This window comes from Delphinus delphis, chromosome 15 (assembly GCF_949987515.2).
Source record: "Delphinus delphis chromosome 15, mDelDel1.2, whole genome shotgun sequence".
NCBI classification, from domain to species: domain Eukaryota; kingdom Metazoa; phylum Chordata; class Mammalia; order Artiodactyla; family Delphinidae; genus Delphinus; species Delphinus delphis.
In genome coordinates, this window is record NC_082697.1 from 11,570,069 (window position 1) to 11,576,396 (window position 6,328).

The following is a 6,328-nucleotide window of genomic DNA, read 5'->3' on the forward strand; positions in this document are numbered from 1 at the left end:
GTGCCCATCCTGGACCAATCATTGCTGAAGGGGAATAGGATTACTGCTCTTACTTAAGATGAATCACGATTTATCAGCTGGGTTGGAGAACAACCTATCTTTCAGAGATCAAGGGATTTCTGCCTCTTAGCTGAGCCCCAAATCAAGGTTCTTTGGTGAGGGAAGATGTAGAAGTGGAATGGGAATGCCTGTGGGGTAGCAAAGCATGGTGTGTCCGTTCGGGTGCTCTGTGAAGCAGATGCTAAAGTGGAGTTAGGAATGCAAGAGGTTTATAGTGGGTGGGAGGAGTGTTATACTTATGAAAGATAAAACATGGGAGAAAGCAGAATTGATCAAGGGAGCTTCAGACTTCAATACAGATCTGACAAAGTCTTCATCAACAATGTGGGGAGCTCCAGAGCAAAGGCCGTTGGTTAGAGGAGCCCCATGTTGGGCGGAAATGGCTGGCCCAAGTTCCCCACTATACTCAGTCATTGCCTGGGGGCTACTCAGGAAGAGGCTGGCCTTGGCTTGAAGTTTAGACAGATCCCAAAGATGCTGCAGCTGGAGGCTGTCAGCTAACTGCACTCTTCACAGGAGAATAGCAAGTTCTTTCTTGAAGCGGTGCCCCTCCAGGACTGTGGTAGGGCGCCCAGCATCTGGCCTGGCTGTGTCCAAGGAAGTCAACTTTGAGGTGACAAATCTATTTCTGCCCAGATCGGCGTCAGCCTTTACAGAAGAAGTGAGAACAATTGAGAGATTAGGCTCAATTCAGAAATTGAGTTTCATTTTCAGACAAACATTTTTTCCCACACATAGGCTATTTTCATTATAGTAAAATTAGAAATTGCACATATGCACAAAGAAGACAAAAGTCAGTTGTAATTCTCGTACCATTGATGAGGATGATATTAACAAGATAATAACAGCTAACATTTTTGGAGTAAGGATTATGTGCCAGGCGCCGTGATAAACAATTCATATTCATCACTTCATTTAATCCCAACTCTGCTGCTTGAGTGAGTTGCTTAGCCACTCTGTGCCTCAGTGTGCTCATCTGCCTAATGGGGATATATGATAATATCAACCACATGGGGTTGTTCTGTGGATTCAACGAAGTTAATCCATGTGAAGTGCTTGGAACATGACCTGGCTCAAAAAATGCTCAATAAATATTAGCTGTTATTTTCATTACAAATCCTCATTCTTTTATCCACAATTCTGAATTTTTTTAAATTATGAAAACCAACAGTTTCCCAAAAGTCTGGTGCCAAAGCTCATCTGGGAACAAACCCTGATGATCTGAGGTTATGTGTAGGCTTGTTGAACCCACTTAGTGTGAGTTTTCATGTGTTTCATATCAATGAGTTTGATTACTTTTCTGAAATGTAAAAATTTCTAAATTTTGAAACACTGATTTCTGATAATGGATTGTAGACTTGTGCTTTCAATCCTCGTGACAACTCTGTGAGGTGGGTACTAGTAATATCCTTGTTTTATTTTATTTTATTTTTATTTATTTATTTTTGGGGGGGGTGGTGTGCGCAGCGTGGCTTACAGGATCTTAGTTCCCTGACCAGGGATCGAACCCGTGCCCCCTGCAGTGGAAGCGCGGAGTCCTAACCGCTGAACCACCAGGGAAGTCCCAATATCCTCATTATACAGATGAGGAAGCTGAGGGTCAGGGTCATTATGTGCATTGCCCAACCCTCCTGGCTAGTAGGTGAAACAGTGAGATTTGAACACAGACAGACTGACTCCAGAACTTCTGTTTGGGGGAAATTTTTTTTTTTTATAGTTTCCTTTACTGCAAGACTTTCCAGAGGCTTTAATCTGCTAACATGCTCTATAAATCTCCAGGAGGGGCCTACAGAAAGTGGCAATCCCCAAACTTATAGACGTCAAGGTCACTTTTTCACAGGGGATTTCCCAGTGCTAACACTGAGAACACTGAGGGAGTCCCCTCGGAGCAGATAAGGAACCTGGGCTGACCAGGATCATCAAGGGGCCAAAGCAAGTGAACATGGGCAAGCAGGGAATCCTCGGCTACTCCCACCCTGTCACCAATTGACTGTGTGTGACCTTGAAAAAAAATCCTACTTCCTGACTTGTAAAACAGATGAGGGTTTTGTCCAGTCTTTGAAGGAGAGGAGGCAGACTAATGCATCTGAAGTATACATTCAAAAAGAACTTCAAGGAGGTGCAGCTCATTCCAGCCTCCTGGAAATCCTTTGAAACACTAGGCGGGGCTGGTTGAACTGCTCAGTGGCAGGAAAGCAGGCAGGAGAAATTCCGAGCGTCCCTCGAGCTCTGCAGTGCTGAGTCCCAGATCACCTTCCAACCCCTTAACAACTGAATTTGTCAACATTTCTGTTTTGGCTGTCCTACCAGCCTCTCTCAGATTATATCGGTAAGGACCAGGCTTGCCAGATTAAATTTATTTATTTCATGCCTTTAAAAGAAATGTAAAACTCAATTGTTCCACTGGCTTTTGAAGTTTTATTTTCTAGTTTTTGAAATGGTAAAAAGCTGACCTGAGATAAACAAAATTTAAGCAGAATGAAAATATCCAGAAAAAGTAAGTCTTCCTCTCATCCTCTTCCTACTGCCTCCTGCCCCCTTCCCAAGAGCCATTCATTGCCACCACTTTTACGTATCTCCTTCCATGTAAACTTGAGACATACACAAGCATATATTGTTTTATCTATTGAGATGCTTTGGGCTGCAAAACACCCAACCTACAAACATATGATTTACTTATAAGACGTCTGGATGTAGAAACATTTTAAAGTTGGTTCATTTAAGGGACCAATGATATCATCAAGGGTCCAGGTTCTTTCCTTCTTACTGCTTAGGCCTTGGCAGTATGACCTCTGGCCCTGCACCTTTGAGTCTTGATACTGGGTGAGTCAGAGTGTGGGCAGCCAGAATATTCTGGAAGCCACTCCTATGCCAGGACAGCAGGCAGTATTTTCACTATGCATGGAAGAGCTTGTGAGTTCCGTGATCACATCCACTGAACCCAGACTGAATGTATCCCCAGTTCAGCTTCTCTTTAGCTGGTCCCCCCCAGTGCCTGTGCTTCCCCAGTGCCACCTGATGCCAGGGCAGGAAATGGGAGGAGGTGGAGAGACAGCGGTCTTGATGATTACAGTTAAAATTCCCTACTTTGCAGATTTTACAGAACCACAGGACCCTGTGGACACATTGAAAGGGCTGTGCGGCTGAGGGACCCTGAACTTTTCCTTCATTCTCTTCATGGTAGAGCTACCTCTAGATTTATAGGAAAGCCAGACAGGACTGAGTGATGGATTGGATGTAAAAAGTGAATGAAAGGCAAAAGTTGAGAGTGATTCTAATGAGCTTCTTAGCTTGAGCAACCAGATGTTCAGTAAGGGAGAAGTAGGTTTTAGAGGGTCAGAAATCAAAAGTTCAATTCTGACCGTATAATGTTTGAAATTTCTATTAGACATCAATAAGTAACAGTTGCACACATGTGACAGGCCTTTATTGTCTCCAGACTTCTTGATAAGTAAATCATACATTTGTAGGTTATTATTTTGTACTTGCAGCCAAAAACATCCCAGCAGATACAATATATGCATATATATATGTGTGTGTATATGTATATTAGGTATAGGTATACATATATACATCTAAATATATATACATCAATCTATTTCTTTCTCTCTCTCAAATTTACCTGGAAGGTGTTATATGAACCTAGGAACAGTGCATGCATTCTGGGGATGGGGAAGCTGGGGGCAGCAGGATGGACACGGGAGAGAGCTGAGAGACTTACTTCTCCTGCTTGAGCAAGGTAATGGAGGCTCAGATGTAACTTGCCTGAGGTCTCACAGCAAGTGGGTGACAGAGCTGCCGTTTGAAATGAGCTTGGCCTGTCCCTGGAGTCCAAGCTCTTTCTATGCTGACAGACTCACTCTGTTTTTTTGGCCATGCCTCGTGGCATGTGGGATCTTAGTTCCACTGCCGGGGATCGAACCTGCGTCCCTGCAGTGGAAGCACGGAGTCTTAACCACTGGACCGCCAGGGAAGTCCAGACTCACTCTTAATGGAAACGGAAGTGAGTGGCTTCAGGACACATGCTGGTCTTCTCACCTGCCTCTCCCAGGGCTGGCTCCTTCGTATGTCTCACTCTGGCACCTCCTGCGGTTGAACATCAGTAACTGACTGCCTGAGAGGATTCCTGTCTGTGACCAGGAAAGGCTTTGTGCTCTCTTCTCCCCTCTTTTATGGAAACCACAAAGCCTGTGGCTACAGATGCAAGTGAAAATAATCCTGGAAGGCCCCCAGACTACACACCTTCCCCAAATGGATGAATTTCTCCTGCCTTCCTTTACTTAAGGATTAGAGCTGCTTGGGATTCTGGTTGGAGAGGTCTAACATCAGTTCTACCACTGCTGGTGGAGCTGTATGTCCTTGGGCAAGTTACTTATCTTCTCTGTGCCTCAGTTTCCTCATCTGCAAAATGACACTGAAAATAGTAGCTACCTCATAGGATTGTTGTAAGGGTTCACTGAGTCAGCAGATGTATTATAAATTGCATGGTTCTCCGCCTACCTGGGTCACCATTAGTCCACCTACATCTCTCCTGCCTCACCTACTCCCTTCCCCTACAGGGCCTTAGCACATGCTGTTCCCTCTGCCTGCAATGCTTTTCCCTTTCCTCTTTGCCTAATTAATGGCTATTTGTCCTTCAGATCCTCCAACATTTGACCATAACCTTCTTGAGGGCAGGATCATTTTTGCCCTCCACTGTGGTCCCAACACTCAGGACACACGTATTTGGCATATAGTCAGCATTCTTAAATATTTGTTCAGAGAGTGAGTAAATGACTAAACGAATAAATGAGGCAAATGATCTGTTAATGCTAATTCAGTCAACAAATGTTCGGTAAATGGGGAAAATAGGTACCTACCTCATTGTATCACTGTGAGGATTAACAACATTTTGCATGGGACTTCCCTACTGGTTCAGTGGGTAAGACTTCGCCTTCTAATGCAGGGGGTGCGGGCTCGATCCCTGGTCAGGGAGCTAAGATCCCACATGCCTTGTGGCCAAAAAACCAAAACATAAAATAGAAGCAATATTGTAACAAATTCAATAAAGACTTTAAAAATGGTCCACATCAAGAAAATCTTAAAAAAAATAGTTAGGCATTTAAAGTACCTAGAGTGATGCCTGGTAGTGGTGCCGAAGAAGGATTACTAGTAGCACTGTTTTGTATTGTTGTCATGATTATTATTTCCTGCAGGTGTTCTTGTGACTTCCTGGTGGGATCAGGCTCTCTTGGCCCTGTTCTGATTGGATGCTCCTCTGGGGACCCTGTGGAGCTCCACCGCAACAGCTGGGTCCACTTGTCCATCCAGGCAGCTTCATCCATTCCCCAGAGGCAAGAATTTGTCCTGTCCTAAGGAAACACAGTCTTGGTTTCCACACTGCTTCTGCAACTTGGCTTCAATCTCTTTGTACATCACCTCATCGGGATACAGAGCATCATGGACACATCATGTGGTACCTGCCCAGTCCATTGGTGACCTCTCTCTTTGAAACAGGTGTGGGCACCCCAGGAAGCCATGCTTACAACTACACGACGCTGTCCTCCAGCCAGAGTTGACTGGATAAAGATGGGTGCCTGATTACATGAGCCAATCAGATCCTTTCTCCTGTGAATCTGGGATTATGACCTAGTGACTTTTGTGGGTAGTTGTTTAAAGGAAGGGGTTGTGCACTCAGTTGCTGTGAGGCAGCCATGTTTGGTCATGGGCTTGGGGAAGAGGAGGAGAGAGAGAGGGGGAAAAGGGAAACAGAGGTCAAGGAATCTGTGGGCAGGGTGATAAAGGGATGCAGAATATTGCTCCCACAATTCCTGGTGGTTTTTCAGATGCTATTTCCAGAAATGTCTGAAGCTACTGCTCTTCCTGCCCTTGTGTTCGATATGATAACAGTGGTTCTAACATAAGGATAGCTGGGTGATGTAGTGGACACCTATTGTCTTAGCTTTTCAGGTCTTGATATTCCCCCTTCTTCCAGAAATAGCACCTTGATTTTCCCAGGGGAACTACCCCCCTTTTACTTCCTGTCCATGGTGTTCAGCAAAGCTGATTCCATCTTCACCTGACTCTAAGCTGGCCCCGTCATAGCATTTTATCCCCTGAGGGTGATAAGTGGTTCATAAATGGACACATGACCCAGTTAGAACCGATGAGGACTCCATTCTGGGAGTGAGAAGACAGTGAGAAGACAGACTCTATTGGTCCTGTGGTTGCTGAGAGGGCTGGAGCCACTGGTGCCATATTGTTCGCAGGAGGAGAGGCTCACTGCTGA

At 44.9% G+C, this 6,328-nt stretch overlaps 1 long non-coding RNA gene across 2 annotated transcripts in view; it reads left to right on the top strand.

Annotated features, from left to right (window-relative positions):
- Positions 1-5,768, top strand: part of LOC132439017 (uncharacterized) — a 49,400-nt gene extending 43,632 nt beyond the window's left edge. For both annotated transcript variants that reach the window (XR_009522261.1, XR_009522260.1), the window contains one exon: positions 5,256-5,768. This is a non-coding gene — a long non-coding RNA (uncharacterized lncRNA). The remainder of the gene's footprint in view (positions 1-5,255) is intronic.
- Positions 5,769-6,328: the final 560 nt, after the last annotated feature.